Raw genomic sequence first — 17,503 nt, 5'->3', positions numbered from 1 at the left:
GAAGTTTATTTCCATTATAAATATACAGTTGATATGTCAAATTTTACTACCATCATGAGAAAAGGATTACACACAGAGTCACAGCCCAGCTGAAATTCACATGAAAGAAAATTGCATTAAGTTACTATTGCCAAGTTCTAAAGGGAATGACATTTGACAAGAAAAACAGTCATGCTTCTTAGATACAATCACTAAATTTTATTCTTTCTGTGGTAATACATCTATTGCCCTCATTAATGAACAATCTGTCTCTCCTAAAGATTGATCCTTAATGACCTTTCTCCATATCTTCCTCCTGATCTTAGCACATGACTTAACAGGAGGGAAAAAAATTATATATTTTTACACCAAAATAGCCAGCTGCTAGTGAAGATTGGATAGATGCACTAGATGCAACCAACTCATTTTTAAGTAAAATTTTTTGGTTGCCTCTTATAAATTAGCTTCTTTGTTTTCCTTCTAGTGAAGACAAAGCATCAGTGGAAAGGTAATATCTTTTTTACAATCATAAACTACACTGTTTGATTTATGGCTTTCTTTCTCTGGATGTTATATTTATATAAACCATATCCTACTTTGAGATCAACCACAACTTTTGTGAAGACCTCTGTACTTAAGGAATGAACAAAACCAACCAACATGTTACTAATTACACAGAAAACTCATATGGAAAATTGTTTGACAATATTTACATCAGAATCTGTTCTTTCCCTTTTGAAAAATGAAGTGATTGACACACTTTCATCAGGCGCTCAAAATTCAGAATTTTCAGCCATTTCTACTCATTATAAACATAATTTGGTTTGGTGGGTGGAATCTCATTAGTCTCTGAGCTGGCTGATGTGTTTTTGATAATTGAAAAACAAAGTAAATATTTCTGCAATGTGAAAACACGTTTGTTTATTTTCCCAAATGACCCTACCGAAATTCTCTTCCCAAATTAAAAGCACTCTAATATACACTAATAAGTTTCACATGCTCCTAACTTTGAGAAATTCCATTCGTTTTTATCTTAAATCACTAAGCTCTCCCTGTATTTCATATTCTCCCATCACTGTATTCACTAACACATTGTAAAGAGAACATAACAGAATGAAATCTGGAAAAAAAGTACAGCTAAGGGATGAAGGAGTGTTTTTTATCTGTCTGTCTCCTGAATTCTTCAGATGGTGACTAGATGCCTACAGATAAGGCATGTTTTAATCAAGGAGTTAGAGAACTCTGTAGTTAAATGACATTGAGTGAGTCATAGAGTAGATCAGAACATCTAACAAAATCTTCAGTCGTTAGAATCTACATCCCTCTGAATATAGATAATAATTTTCCAAGAGTCAAAGATCAGATCTTCCTAAATCAGTTATTCAGTGGAAAGAGGAGCTTCAGGGGACCTACATGTCATTTTTAGAAGTCCTAAATGTTATAGCTGACCTAGGGCAATGTGACAGAAGACACTGCCTGAAATTCTGTCTCCACTGAGCCCAAGAGGGAGTTTGAATTCAGTGTGGCCATGTTACCACCCAGTGTGTCAATGGGAAAATTGCCAGTTTAAAACAAGAGTAAGCAATATATTTAACCCCAGGAATCAAAATAGAAAAGATATTTCAGTCCCCAAATCCTCCCCCCTAAGTTAATGATATGGGCCAAATGGAGAGAGCCATCAGATTTACAGGTCTGTCAAGGTAAGTTTTGTTTGAGGCAAGTCTGAGCAGAAGACATGCGTGAGGCAGGAAGGTCTTTTTTTTTCTTATACATAAAATGGATAACTAAATGTAGGAAATGAGGCCTACAGCCATGATATACTAAGGCTGTGAGAAATTGCATGGACTGGACAAAATGGAGTTCATTGTTGGGTTCACAACATCACAGAATGGTTGAGGTTGGAAGGGCCCACTGGAGGTCACCATACCCAACCCACCTCTCAAGCTGGGTCACCTAAAGCATGTGGCCTGGACTGTGGTTCCATTTCACAGAGACATCCAAGGACATCCTCCACTCTTCACCATCAAAATTCAATGATGATGCCATCAGAGCTTTCCTGTAGGTGCAAACTCTTCCCCAGCTCTCTCAGTACTGCTGTTTCTCATTCACTTACAGATCCTCCAGGAGGAATTGCTTGACATGCAGGTAGCTCATAAACCCACAGTTGTTATGAGAGCCAGGGCAGAGCATAATTCTAGTTACAGGAAACAGGAGGAAGAAGGGGGGACTTTCGGAGTGTTTTATTGTAATTTAAGTAGGCTTCTAAGGTATGAGGAGCCAGCAATCATGTCAGAGGTTAAAAGGAGTTTTTATACAATTGCAAATCCATATTTCTCCGTCCTTATGCACAATCTGGGAGAAGGGCAGCCAGAGGTAAGTGGCAGAACCAGGAGGAGGAAGCCTGCTCTGGTTTGTCTCTCCTTCTTATCAGATTCACAGTAACTTCACAGTAGCAGCTTCCACAGCAAACTCCCTGTAGCCCTTCCAGATTAACATTCAAGCCTGACTCCCTAGACATGGGAAATTTCAGACACAGGAGAGCAGCTAATGAGGTAGAGAAGCAGTTCTTTCTGACTGCAACAAACAACATGGATCCCTCCATCACACAGCTTGGTTTCCTTTGCATACAAGCCCAGCAGGTTTCCTGATGAGGTAGACAGGGTTAATTTGTCCTTTGTTATTAGGAAAAATCCTGACAAACATTAAGACTGTACTGAGAATATGTGATGGGCAGCTGTTCGTGTTTTTTCTACTTGGCCAGTGTTTCTTCTGCTGGATACATATTTCAAACTGCTAAAAAAAATCACTCCCCACTTACTTATTTCATGCTGGTAGACATCTCAAAGAATGTCACCGAATGAACTGAAGTAATTTGGGACACAACTTGGCATAACAGAACACAATTGCTCCACTGAGATTGTTACAGTTTTACATCCACTTATGAACTTCAACAGAAATCTGTCCACTGGTAAGATTTGAATTATTATTTTAATCTGTTTTTTTCTTGACAACCAGCTTTTCTGTCACTTTAGATGATATTTCCTGTTTTAATCCATCCAGGGTACAATTGTGTGTTCTTTTCCTTGCAGTTCCCAGGGCAGATGGAAGAAAATGGGCATCAGTTTAGATTGTCTCTGCCAGGAAATATATAATAATGCCGTCATTCTTAAGACAACTCTTGCAACAGCAGGCTCAGACAGCTACAAAGTAGAACACATGCATGGATTTGTCATCCTGTCTTACTCTTAAACAACATTGGCTTCTTTGTCAATTGTGAGGGAACGGAGGGGGGAAAACCCCTTGGAGATGAGCCACACGTTTATTTGTTCCTAAGCTCTGATAGCAATGTTGGCTGCAGCACAACCCTTTTTTTAGAAAGGAGAGGTGAGCATCTGTGCAACTTGTTCAGGAAAGGCAACAGATACATTTGACAACTGCATTTTCTTGACACACCTTGGCTTGCGACACCCGAGGACAGGACGTGTGTGACCGCACGAATCCGACGGTCATGACAGACTGTGGGTGCTGGTACTCGTTCCCTACAGCCCCACTTCTGGTGTGAAAAAGCCATTAGGTATAGGAGAGATCTATGGGCAGAGGTGCCCCACCACACTCCTGACACGGAATGAAGCAAAACTTGGGGACTCAGTGAGCAGAAACGTCATTTTCTGCTCTTCTGCATCACTGTCCACTGTTCTGTGGTGGGGGACACCTGATGTTTCTATTCAAACTGATGATTTAGTAAGACTGGGCCCTTTATCAAGATTAGCTGCATGTGGCAGGCCCTTTGGAAAGGGGGCACATCTGACTTTGCTCCACCTCCTTCTTTTTCATTGCACTCAGAGCATGAGGAGGTTCACCTCTACCTTTATCTTGTGGGCTAGTGAATACAAGGCCTGTGGACCCAAATTCCTACTGGTTTTCACAAAGTCTGTTTCCAGTGTGCCAGTGGGAAGAAGGTGCCTTCTAAAGTCCCATTATTCAGTGTTGCAGATTTTTCAGTATTTCTGCCTTCCCCAAATATTTGGGAGATATCATGAAATCATTTGTTTCTAACTGTAAAGAGAGATCTCTTTCACTGGTAGATTCTCTGTTTCTCAGGTCCTATGTGACAAACAAAGTCTGATGCTAAAAGATATCACTTAGGTGGTTGCATTCCCCATCCTCATCAGTGCCAGAGGGTGGGTCATCCACAAGCAATCCTGATGCAGGAGCACTCAAAACAGCACCTGAGGAACTTTACTTACACAGAGACACACAAACAGCCTATCCAAGCACTTCACAAGGGGGATGGTAATATTTTTAATGCCTCCCAGCAAGCACATGTTGAAAGGTTTGGTAAATGAATATGAATTCTAAAATGTACAGACACATCTGTGTCAAGCCCTAATGAGAAAGTGCCTCTGAAGCTCTCCAGTAAAACACCTACAAACTGTGAGACTTATATTGCCTTTAGATAATCACATGCTCCCTTGTAATAGTGACCTTACTGTTTAAGTTGATGTAACTGCAGCTCATGGAGTAGGAAAACGAGTACTGGTAATATTAGTGCTGCAAGTCCTGATGGCAAAACACATTTCCCTTAAAAATTGAGTGTCACAAGTGGTGGATGACATCTAGTTGAATGACACACTTCCATACACATTAGCACATACTTTGCCCAAAATAGAACAACTTCATTTTTAAGAAAATCTCTTCAACAGAAGGGAAGGAAATACTTTCCTTCCTTTCTCGTGCACTAAGAAGGCTTGAGATTTCCCCACTTTCCTAATTGTTTCTTGGAATTCAGCTCCTGCTAAAATCACAGGCAGCACTGAATGTCCATTTCCAGACCTCCTGCATCAAGAGAGATTTCTGTGCAGTGCCTCATTGCATCCCAAAACCAGAAGATGACTGACAGACCAAATGAATTTAATAGAACACATAGGTCAGAGAACATTTGATGAAGCAGGCCAGCTCTTTTGCTGTTGCTTTTTCACCACAAATGTCCCCAGCAAGAGTGCCCAGAGCTACCAGAGAACCCCATAAAGCAGCTGAGGCCAATTGCCAATATTTAGGCATAATTCAGGTCATCTCATACCAAAAAAAGAGCCCAGAATAAACTGCATCAACTGCTACCTCTTCTCCTTGCCCAGCCTCTTCTGGACCCCTACACTATCATGTCACTGGAACAGGCTCTGCATCACCTCTCCAGGAGGTACTGTGGTGCTCCAGAGCTCCCTCCCATCAGCTTCACAGCTAGTCCTAGCCTCCATTTAATAGATTAAAATAAATAATCACAATAGGGAACTAATAGCTAACTAATTAAGGTTTAGAAAGACCAGCAAAATCATCACAGAGCTAAGAAGCTTTCCATAGCTTAGATTTGAAAAAAGTTGATACATGAACAATATTTAGCTTCTAATCCTCCTCTATCCCGTGCTCAGTCTCAATGAGAGAAACATACCTCTGCATCTCTCTTCTCTTTTACATTGTATAGTTTTCCTCATTAATCTTGTATTTTTCCTCGGGCAAGTCCAGCTCTGTTCCCATTCAGCCTCAAGACTGGGACCCTGGAAAATATCATCTGAATTTTCAACAAGTATTTGTCTCCCTCATCATGGTTCTTATGTTTCCCTTAGGAAACATAACTCGTTAAAGATCAAGAAGAATTTAACTCAAATATAAGTTTTATTTATAGAATTTCCCCTTTGTCTCCCTTCCCATGTCCACATCATTTTTCTCAGTATATTTTATTTTCACCACCTGTACTATCCTCTCTGAAACAACTTTCCAGCTCCAAGCTCCATCAATGTTAAAGGAGTTACCCTCCATTCACAGGAAGTGTAAAGATCCCAGTTGTATTCCTCTTTATCATTTAACCTGTAAAAGCTGCAATTTACAGGTTCTGTAATCTTTCAAGCTTTCCTTAATAAGGAGTACTTATGCTTATCACAAAAATGTAACCTTAGGGTTATACAAGAATAAAACTTTTGTCTTTTCTTCCAGGTGTCCATATGTCTGCAACAGGGAATCTGGCCAGCTCACAGAAACTTCCTCTCCTCCAAGAACTGCATACTGAGGCAAATTCCCAGCTTATTAAAAAATAGTTCTGTTATTTTGCCATCTTGTTTGTTTTGTTCTGCAATTCCACTGCATTTTCCCCCCTCTCTCTTCATTTATTTATTTATTTATTTATAATGTTGCCACTGGCTTTTGGGGAAAAACAAAAAAGGAAATGGAAAAGGAAAAAGAAACTCCAAGAAATTCTTAAATATATCTGTATTTTGGGCTTTGTGTCACTTCCAAACTTCTGTAGGAATTGATAGGAACATCCCAATATTCAGATGCTGTTTGTCCAACAAAGAGTTGTTTGCATGAAGAAGTACACAGAAGCTTCCAAAAAAAAAAAACAAACCAACAAACCCTGAAGACTTTTAAGTATGTTATAAAGCTTCTCTTCAGCTTATGACAGAAGTGCCTTAACTTCACTGTTGCTTAACTCCTTTCCAAAGTAAATGAAATCAAAGCTGGAACAGCTAAAACTTGAGTAACACTGCCCCAGAGTTTAATGTGGTCCAAACACTCAATTTCAAAATTTAGGTTAGTTGTTTTAATTTTCCTGAGTGATTCCTGAGGCAACTTTTCAATCCAGTAGTGGATTTTTTTGTTCGTTTGGGTCTTTTTTTCTTTTTTTTCCCTCATCTGATAACTACCTAGAGTTTGAAGGTAAAATCCAGTTATGTTTAGATCCGGGGAACTGTTCCTTGAAACTGAAGGAAAATGTTTTGGTCTGGCTTTGCTCATGACGTGGAATTGCCCATGTCAACTTCTTACATATTCTTATTTATACTTCATCCTTCATCATTTTTTGAGGGAAAGGATTGACATACAGAGAGTAGAATGCCTTGTGTCCGTTCTTCTTTGAAGGCTGTAAGAGAATTTCAGAACTACTTTTTTCCCTAATACATATTTGTGAAAAAAAAGATGGAAAAGACAATCGAAAAGAAAGAAAATAAATTGAAAAGACAGTGCAATGTTTGTTCATGAATCATCAAAATGGCACCCAGAATCTCTGCTCCAACACAACAGCCTGTTGCGTAGCTCTTTGCAAACTTCACTCGATTGAATTTTGCAATGCCGTTTCACAACGCCGCTTTCTAACGCTGCCTGCTTAACAATCCTGCTCCTTGCTGTTTAAAAATCCCAGTTAGGCTTCTGAGAGGAGGCTTTCAGTTCTGCCTGTTCCTGGCTTCTCATAATCTTTCCCCATCCCACCTCTCCACTGTGCCCCAGGCTAAGCTATCTGCTCAGCTCATCCAGGGACGCGGTTCGAGGGAGGGAGTTGCACCTCCCAACCATAACACATTCTTATCCCTGTACATCATGCAGTGAACCAACAGCTCGGTTCAGTCACCGACAGCCTTTGGTGCCTCTTCATTGCACAATGGTTATGGTTTTAACACGGCCTCTGCCTTTTTTCCTGCTCTACCAGAGCAGAGCCACAACGATTCCCGTCCTCCAGCGGCAAAACGTGCTGTTTTGGTAAACTTTTCAACCCTACTGACAAGCTGTAACACTGAATGGTGGGAAGAGCTCGTTATGCCTTAATGGCCTGAGTGGATTCAGTGCAGGGCTGGGAGTACAAGTGTTTATGGAAGGATGAAGAGCGAAAAAAAAAAAGGGGTTTACGGAGAGGTATGATGTCACCCTGATCCCAGCCTATTTCTGGAACTAAGCTGTGAAACCCATGATACATTTTGACACATAAATGTTGCCAAGTAAAACTGATAATATAATTGTTAATATGGTCACAGCCAACTGTTTTTCAGATAAGGAGTTAAACTCTTCTGTGCAATACAGTATTTGTGGAACATAGCACCTAGTCGGTTCCATGCTTTCATTGGCTCTGGGATTACTTACTATCGTATTTAAATAAAAGGACTAGATTATTGGGTACCATAAGAACAATGGATTGCTTATGGTCTTGCAGCATTTATCTTAAGTCAATACAAAAGTTTGGAGCTCCAAAGCCCATGTCAAGGGCAGTGAAACAAGGGCCACATTCAGTGAACTGGTGATTTGTTTATTCTTTAATGCACATTTAAGTATCTTATTTTGGGGACTCAGATATACTTAGATGACTCAGTTAAATATAGTTTAATTTTCAAAAAAATTGTGTCTGTCTGAGGAACAAAATCTGATAGAATATATTAAAGGTTATTATGTGCAATTTGTTCTAGATAAGAGTAATGATCAAACAACTTCCTTGTCCCTGCCATAGTGCAATTTCCCCTGAGATAGAGGTCCATTTTGCATAGCATCCTTCATACCAGCTTTGTTTCTAGGAGCTTGACAGGGCTCCACAATGTAATTATAGTGTGATTAGGAGTAAGTAATACCAGAAAAGAAGAGATACTCTATAAGTGCAGATATGGAAGGGAAGGGATAGGTTCAGATATGAAACAGAGAGAAACTGTAGCCCAGAGACATATGAAAACTGCTCAAAGGTGCTCAGGACACAGAGGCAAAGAATGACAGCTAGGACTCAAGGTGTGCAGGGAACAAGTGGAGCACTGAAGGTAAAGCCTGGGCATGAAAAGCAAGTGGAACATCTCTGCCACTTGCAAAAATGCAGGCAGGCCAGAGTTTAAAAGATATTTAGGTGATCATTTAAGAGTTTCAGAAAACCAGAAGTCTCTCTGGGCCTTAGACTCCTATATGCTCCTCAAAAGCTTATGATGTCCCTTTTTTCTGTTTTTACAGACAGACGCTTTTAAATATAAGGTTATAAAATTGTTTAACTGTTTAAATCAATAATTTCTTCTCCTTAAATTCTGAAATTTGTGATTGCAATGAAATAAAATAAAACTTTTGTCCTGGTCTGTAGTGGATCCCTGCAGTTCATTTGCAGCTATGGCCAATTTACTCTCTTATAGAAAGAAAAATAGGTCTCTGGTTGACTGTTTCCTTCAAACACAGAATAACATCTCTTTACTGCTGACCCTTCCCTCTCCCAGTGTGAGAATGGAGTGAGTGATTTTGGCCATGAACATGCTGTGCTTCTGACTTTGATGGTGTCTGAGGGTCCATGAACAATTCAGATGGGAGCAATTTGTGTTGGAGTTATTCCCATTTCCTCAAAAGCAGCTTTGCTGCGATGATGTGAAGGCAGCAGTGTGGAGGTGATGCTGTGTTATCACTGGAATGGAGTGCAGGGACATTGGAGGCTGGGCCTCCACATCCAGACCCCTGCCTGGTGATGCCTGTGCAGAGTTCCCTTGGCTATGGTTGTTTTCCCAGCTGCTTGTTTGGCTTACAGCACCAGCTCACCATGTTCAAGGATCTGTAAAACACGGTTTTCCCATGGTGGAAAGTGTGATGGTGTGATCAGTGAGCTCCATCAGATGGTGTTGCATGTCATGAAGGAAAGCACATCTAAGAAGGAACCACTTCTACCTCCTCAAGCCCAGTTCTTTCTACCAGAAAGTCTATTCCCAGCCAGCCTCTTCCCATTGCCCAGCAACACATGGAGGAGAGCTCGTCTTTTTCCTTTCTCCTGCTTAATATACAGTATCACACCATTTTACTCAACTGGCAGAAAAGTTTAGACTTTGCTCTCCTCTGATTTCCTGCCTTTAGCCACAGTTTCAAGTTATTTTTCTACCGCACACTGATTTATCTTTTGCTTTCCCAAGTAGCAGCTTCCCAAATGATGGGTGAGGGATGAGTGGCAGCACTGAAGCGGGTTGCCAGAAGACATTTTTATATATTGTTCTCCCTTACTGAAGACAGAACGTGAATTCTAAGGGATTCAGTATTGCTGCCAGCTCAGCATCAGCTCAGTCCTGACCTTTGCTCCGTGTGGAACAGCCGAAGAGCAGCGAACAGCAGAGTGAGGTCCTGCCTGCTGAAGCTTGGATTTCTGTGTAATTGGTTCCCATGTTGCTGAACTTACAAGGTCAGGTCACCCACCCTGGCTTTAGTAGAGACCTTTCCACTGGCACAGTGCCAGATCTGACAGCCACGTGTCTCTCATTCAACAAGACCCAGAGCACCAGGCTCATCCTCCTGTGTTCTGGGGCCTCCTGTTTCCTGCTTGTTGGAGACCTCCAAGTCTACAAAACTAGTTTCAGATCCTCAAGTGCAGAGCCCATAGGAAATGCTCATTGCAAAGGCTTGGCCAGAAGTTAGGCCAGATGAAGGCAGAACTTAGTAGAGGGAGCAGGTGACGGTCATTTGGAAAGATTTATTTATATTTTGGTTGGGGAGGTTTAACTGGGGATAACACAGGCAACAATCTGGCAGTGCAGAGATGGAAAATTTGTGTTTATACCCTGAATATCAACTGTTATTGCCAGTTGTGGGAATAGTAACACTTGTGGGAAACAGGTGCTTGTTCTCTCCAGTGTTCACAGAAGGACTCTCTATCCCACAAAAACCTTAGTTTGCAGAGAAAAGGGTATTTGCACATAAATAACTGCTATGCATGTTTCAGATTCTTAATGTCTATGAAGTAAAGGAGGAAAAAAAAAAGAGTGCCATCTGACCAATTCATTTAAGAAATTATATGGCCCCTCAATACTTGGGAGTCTGTGTGTGTAGCTATGTTGTTTTCCTCTCATTACCAATGTCTTTGTGCAGATGGGGACTGAGAAGTGAAAAGATGAAACATCGTGTGACAGCCAAGCAGGGAAACTGCAGGTGAGTCATGGAGACAACTCCCATTTCCCAAGGAATAAGCACTGAAAGCCATCTCTAGGTGACAGAGGAACCAGTCAGGGGAAACCCTGACCACAGAAGGTCAGAGATAAGTGAAACATCTTAAGGACTGGTGTAAAGGTAGTGTGAGCTGGTCTCACTGTGTGATTACATGATTCCCATCAGTGGCAGTGTCACAAACAGAAAACATGTGGGCATTTCTGCCATTCCTCAGCCCACAGCAGCCTGCTCTCTTTGGTGCTTCTCGAGAGTCCCACCTCTCTCTGAGGCACTTGCAGAGTTCGTAAAAATCAGCAGGAATTTAGGCTGGTCATGTTTGCCTGGTGAGAACAACACGTAGTGTGTGCTGGAGAAAATAAAATCAGGAAGGCAACAGTAAAAAAAAGCAATCCCAAATATTAGTCTCACCTTTACCCCTGCTCCCTCTCTCCTGTGACACCCCATGCCAGTATGGCAGGCAGCACCATGGACTCAGCATCCACCAGCAGCAGAAGGGTGGTGTTGGCAGCAGTGGTTTCCAGGGAGGGATTTGTCTTGGATGGAGAAAGTGTACGTCTTGGCAGTGTCTGATCAGTGTGACATGTCTCTCCTTCATCCCCCCATCTCCATCCTGCACCTGTGCCAGTAGCCAATTCCATCACTTGTGAGTCTGTAGCCTAAATAACCAGATGGGGACCACAAGCAGGGAGAAGATAAGGTAGAATTGGTGGAAGATGGATAGCACTTGTTATCAGAGTAGCAGGGTTAAACCCCTTAGCAATAATAAACTAATTATCTTTGCCCAAACCACGGTTAATAAAGTAGTTACCACTGGACAGCCCCAAAATGAGTGATTTTTTGGGGACAACCTGGTCAGGCCATGGGTTGGTGGGGGACACTGCTGAACTGAGGATGCTTCCAAAGTCTCACCCACAGCCTGGATGGAAATCTCTTCCTCCACGTGTCAGGGCAGGCTCCAGCACTTCAGTTCAAAGGCAATGCCAGCTGGGAACAGGTTTCTATTCCACAGGAGTGTGGTGATCATGCTGCTTTCTTGTGGTTGTGAATGGCAAAGAAGAAAATAATGCTATAAGTCTGCAGAATGTTTTTATTGTCATGTCAACAAAATATTTTCTGCCTCCACAGACTGTGGAAGTACTTAGCATGCAGCATCCATCCAGTTTTGGAAAACACTTGAAAACCACCGACAGAATCTCACTATTCCTTTTTTTAGCTACATAATGAAAAAGCAAACAAGAAATATGCTGATTCCCAAAATGAACTAATTTTTTTTTTTCTGAAGCAATTTAATTTTTTAGCTTTGATCTGATACCAGAACCCAAAGGACTTACTTGCTATTTCTAAATAATGAGTCTAATGTTTATGCTCTGAGCCTGAACTTTTCTGGTTTTGGAAAAAATGTGACTTTACATAAAAGTCCTTTGATTAAGAGATCTGCAGTCAGAGGAGTTTTCGATACAATAATGAAAAGGCCTTTCAGATTGCGAACTCGAATGCTGCTCAGCACGATATTACTCAAGAAGGGGAGAAGCCGACAGAACAATCACACTATTAGTCTTTGCTTTGCCAAGTGTTGTGTTAGTCATATTCCTATGGTAAAATCCCCCAGAAGTGGCTCAGAGAAGCCTTACATGGCATGGAGCGATGCATGCCTGACAAACGCACCCTGACCTGGGTGGTCTCTCACACTGGTTCCCTCCTTTTATTGTTTTTTAACCCTCTTTCATTGAGGCTTTAGGAGTTGATTGCTGTACAGAGGGAAAGTGCTTGGAGGAGAAACAGAGGCTATTTCCTCCTGCTATGGCCCAAATTCCCCTGCAGCAGGGACAGTACCTACAGCAGTTTACAGCAGGCTTTTCTTCCGAGCAAGATCACAACACAAAGCACAGCATTTCCTTGCTTGCACAGTGAGGATCCCATTCCCTGCCCCGTTGAAGCATGCAGGGGTTGGCTGCCGTGCACCCACCTCTCCCTGGGTGTCAGGAGCACCCAGCACCTGGGCTCATCCAAGCTCCTGCTGCGTGGCTGCGAAGGTCACCCCATTGTCCTGGTCCCCGCTTCTGAGATGTGAGATGGAAAGAGCGACTTTCACCCTTGCTAAGTAGGTTGAGGTTTGGAAGCCGAATGCCTGTGTTATTTATGCAGAACTGACATGTCTCTTTGTCCTGAGCCATGTGGCCCAGATTCCAGCCCTTGTATCTACAAAACATTACTCATGTGCGTGCTCCTCTTTCAAGTCCTTGATTCCAACGGGATTACTCACATGTGCCTGAATACCGCGACCGTGCGCCCGATCAGAGCTCGGGGCTCTGCAGAGCAGGGGCAAATCCTGCTGCTTTCAGCTCATTTACATCATTATTCTGGAGATGAAAATCTGTAACAGGAGCAACTCAATGGGAAAAGGAAGATCAACCTGACACCTATTCCTCCTCTGTATTCTCCTTCCACATTCCCATCTCCACTGTCATTGGGGCAGCCTGCAGGAAGGTCTGCCCCACTACCACGAGGGCACTGTTGCATACTAGGGGTTAAAATGAGAAAGCACTTTGGTTTTGGAGATTTATTGCTTTCCTCCTGCTATATTTGTAAAGCTCATAGTTAAGGTCAGCCATCTCCACCCCTGCAGCTGTCTGTACATTTTTTCCTCTGGTTCTAGAGCTGTACTTTACTGAGAAAATTATAATTATTAAAATACACAAGGTCACGCTCTAGATGAACTTGGAACCAGTTCAAATATGTTTCAGGTCTGAAACTATTTAGCAGCTCTGGCCAAGTGGTGAGTTCATAACAAAAGAATGGTTAATTTCCCACTTCAGATAACATTTCCCCCAGAAAGTGGTAAAGCATATTGGTAAAGAAATTATTAAAGGTTGAGAAGACTGGAGACACATAGTCAGTCATTAGTCCTGGTAATTAGATATTAAAGGTAGGCTCAGGAAGGGAGTAGAGTAGTTCTACCTGAATGAGCCAGTGTGGGTCCCTTACCTTTAGATCACTCTTTTAAACTTTTTCATCTTCAGAAAAGCACCATGACTTTGTGGACTTAATGTGGGACACCTTGAGATCTATCCCACAAGTGGTTCTTCTCTGCCTGCTGTAGATCACAGTTCAGGAGACATCATCAGGTAATCACTAGCATTAAAATTTACAAACCATACACTAAAATAGCAGCAAAGAAAACATGAATCTCCCTCTCCCCGAGTTACCTTCCCCTGTGCATTGTGAAGGTGGGAGGAAAGCAGTGGCAGATGTTTGTGGCCTCCCCAGAAATCTGCATCAGAAAGAATCACTTCTTGTCCTTTGTGAACTGCAAAAGAGATTTTGATAAAACAAGTTCTGAAAGATCAACCCCCCTTTGTGCAGACAGCAGCCTGAAATGGCTCTCTGTGAGCCTATATGAGATTTGTGGCTAAAGCAAGTTGATCTGTATTGGTTTTCTTTCAAAACTGTGGCTCTGCCATCCAAACCTCCCCTTCTCCATTGACCTGGATTTCGGTGTTGAGGCTTATCAGCAGACCTTCAAAAAATCACTTAAAAGAATGTTTCTCTTAAACAAAAAAAGAACACCTCAAATCATCTGAACTATCTCTGTCTTCCTGGACACTGACATCCAAAAATCAATGTTGGATGTTACAAATCCTCCCTCAGTATCTTTTCCCTGGAAACAGCAATAGCCCACACATCCTCAACTGTGCCTCTAGGTCCCCAGTCTCACCCTGCACCAGGGGAAAACACACAGTACATTTGACTTCTGCAGCTGGAGCTATGAAAATCTACTCAAGAAGAAAATCAGGAGGTGGCTGACTCTGTGAGCACATCTCAGAGGCATGTGTTACTGCCACCCACATCTTCCACTGCCAAGGCTGGGGGTGACACTGGGCTCTGGCCTGTGGTTTTGGGGAAATCAGTGACACCCCTGGCTGGTGGGGTGAAGGGGAAAGGTGATGCTTTATCTGGGTTATTGCCCTAGGTGAGGGTCTTTTATTTTCTCAGCTGTGCACAGCTATGGAAATGCCCACAGACTGTCTCTGAATCGTGTCCCAGTGCTGGCTATTCAGCTGCACAGCTGAGCCTTACCTCTGAATTTTCCTTCTTTCCCAGGTATCATATTTTATTTATAATTTAGAAAGATCTTACTCATGTCTTTGCGTAAAAAAAAAAAAAAAACAACAAGAAAAGAAGAAATAAAAAAGGAACGGCAGTGAGCATTTAACATTAGTTTCATTTTTCATCACCATTATCAAGGTTTGGATTTTAGCTTTGGAATGTCCTTATCTAAAATGAAATCAAATAAGCACTTTGTGGCAGGGGTCCTACACTCCCTCCTCACCTGAGGGAGCTTGTGCAATGTTTTCCTCAGTGCTGCTTGCTTGGATCAGCTCACCGGAGCTGACACAGGCACATGTCTACCTACACGTAGTGCCACATGTGCATGTGGCTGGTAACATGTAATATTCATGCTCAAAGGTTTATGCAGAGCAGGCTTCCCAGCCTCCAGGTATGGGTGAGGATGGCTGTGGGTGCTGCTAAGCTCATGGACAGACACTCAAGAAAGTGAAATACAGGTAAAACCCAAAGCATATTTTTAACAGCTCTCATGTGGCACAGGGCAGGACATGAGCAGGATGCCATCAGCGTGATTCACATGAAAGCAAACTCTGCAGAACAACAAGCCCAGCTCTCACAACTTATGCTGTGAGGACCTGGGAAAGGGTGTCACTTCATCCAGCCTCTTGACCCACGTGCTTCTATAGCACAGTCTGAGCTTCTGCCAAAGCTGGACACAGGCAGAAAAAGGCCCAGTGACCTGATGATGGACTGAGCCTATCACATGACCAGATCACCCAGAGGAGCTGTGTATTTGTGTGCCATGATGTGGACAACTGTCAGGGTGGAGCTGGAGAGCAGCCTTGGGTTTCCTTACAAATATGATTGCAGACACCTAATTTTTTGCCAGTCCCTTTCCTATCATGAAAGATTACAAACAAAAGCTGATTCCTGTCTCTGCTTCCACCACAAGGGGGATGGACACAACGAGCACAAACGTTATGTCATCTGCTTTCTGTGGGGTGGGGAAAGCTTGGCTGAGTCCCCGCTCAGCTCCAGGAGGACTGGCAGCCCTCTGAATTCTCAGCAGCTTCTGGGCTTCCTTTTCATCCTGAACCTAATGGGTGAATGGCAGCAGAGTTTATGAGGATTTTCAAATGAGCTCAGAGGAGCTTGCTCATGAGAATTTGAATCCTTGGCAAATAGCCCACAATAGCTGATATTTTTCCAGTTTATGGGGGAGTGTTTTCCAGCTATGAGCACGTTTTTAACTCTCATAATCAGCACATCTTTTTAATGTTAATTCCTTTGCCTCCCCTTTGGAACCATGTGCGTTCTTTGGAATGACACTTGTCCCTGTCTGAAAGACTCATGGGTTTTTTGTATGGGTGTTCTCTCACTCGTTCCCATGTATGAAGTCTGGCTCCTGGGTAACCTACGTGAGTTGCGCCAGCGGAGCTGCCACAGGTTGGCAAAGTGGAAGGGTGAAACCTCTAAAATGTGAGTTAATAACACATTGAAATTAATAGTTGAAGGACATGACATATCAGATAATCAAAAATAACAAGAGAGGTGAGAGGAGAAAGAGGAGACAAAAGGCAGGTCCCTTTCAGATGTTGCTCTCCTGACCAGTCAGGTGCAGCATGTAATGAACCTACTGCCCATCCGCATCCACACCTTGGTGTCTGCATCCTGTTGTCTGAGTAAATCTTGCTTCTTTTGTCTTCTATAAACATTGGGGCTATTATCTGCACTATTCCACCCTCATGTCACTGAAGAAGAATGTTCTGAAAATGAACCACTGAAGACTATAGGCTTTAGAAATACCAAGGTCCAAGAGTCATCTTGCTTAAATCCATTGCCTGGAGTTACTCTGAGGGTGATGCCCCCCCATCCCATCTTAATCAGTACCATTTCACTCTGATTTCTGTAATAGTTTGGAAGTAATGCTGGGAAAATCTCTAGCTGCTTTATTTTTTTTTATTTTTTTTTTTTTCCCAAAGCAGGGATTCGTCAACATGAAAACATTTTGTGAATTTGCCTCGTTTCTGCAGAATTGCTCCTGCTGTGGCAAACAAACAAACGTTCACAAAAAGCAGCCTTCAAAACAGAGTGTTTTGATTTTCCGGTGAGAACAAATATCCTAACACTTGCCACCATCCTTAAGACCAATTAAAAAAACGTAATTCTAATAAAATTTCTCACACTTGAAGGGAAACGTAACATTTTGTCCCAGACAAGCTATTCTGTTGCTTTCAGCACTAACTGCAAAATTTATTTGCTTTTAGCCTGCTAAAATACGTAAATCTTTGTTTTTTGGGTCGATCCATTAATTTCAATATTGTTTTTATGAACTTGTCAAAGGCACAAACCCAGAAATAACAAACAAACAAACAGTGATCTTGTCTGTCCCTACATGGCAAGCTGTAAAGAGCACGAATGAGTGAACCAAGAGGAGGTGTTGAATTACAACACTATAAACCCAGTGTGAAAATGAGATGGGAAGACAAGATCATCTGGTCCAAAGAAGAGCTCCAGCAATATCCTGAATTAATGCTGCTGCAGCTTCCAGAATGCTCCAGATGTGACAGGGACCAGAACTGGCCCATGCTAATTTCAATACATTGATATTAAACCTTGGTTTCTGAAAGTTGCACCAAATCTGCTGCATCACTTCATTTCAGCACAAGGAACGAGCAGGATTGTGTCAGTACAGTAACATGATTGGGTCAGTATAGTAACATGACTGCTATAATCAAAAATAACCCCAGGGCAG

The sequence above is a fragment of the Corapipo altera genome, unplaced genomic scaffold, assembly GCF_003945725.1.
Source record: "Corapipo altera isolate COAL_440 unplaced genomic scaffold, ASM394572v1 104, whole genome shotgun sequence".
Classification (NCBI taxonomy): Eukaryota; Metazoa; Chordata; class Aves; order Passeriformes; family Pipridae; genus Corapipo; species Corapipo altera.
The sequence above is the reverse complement of the archived record's forward strand: the minus strand, read 5'-3'. Positions refer to the sequence as shown.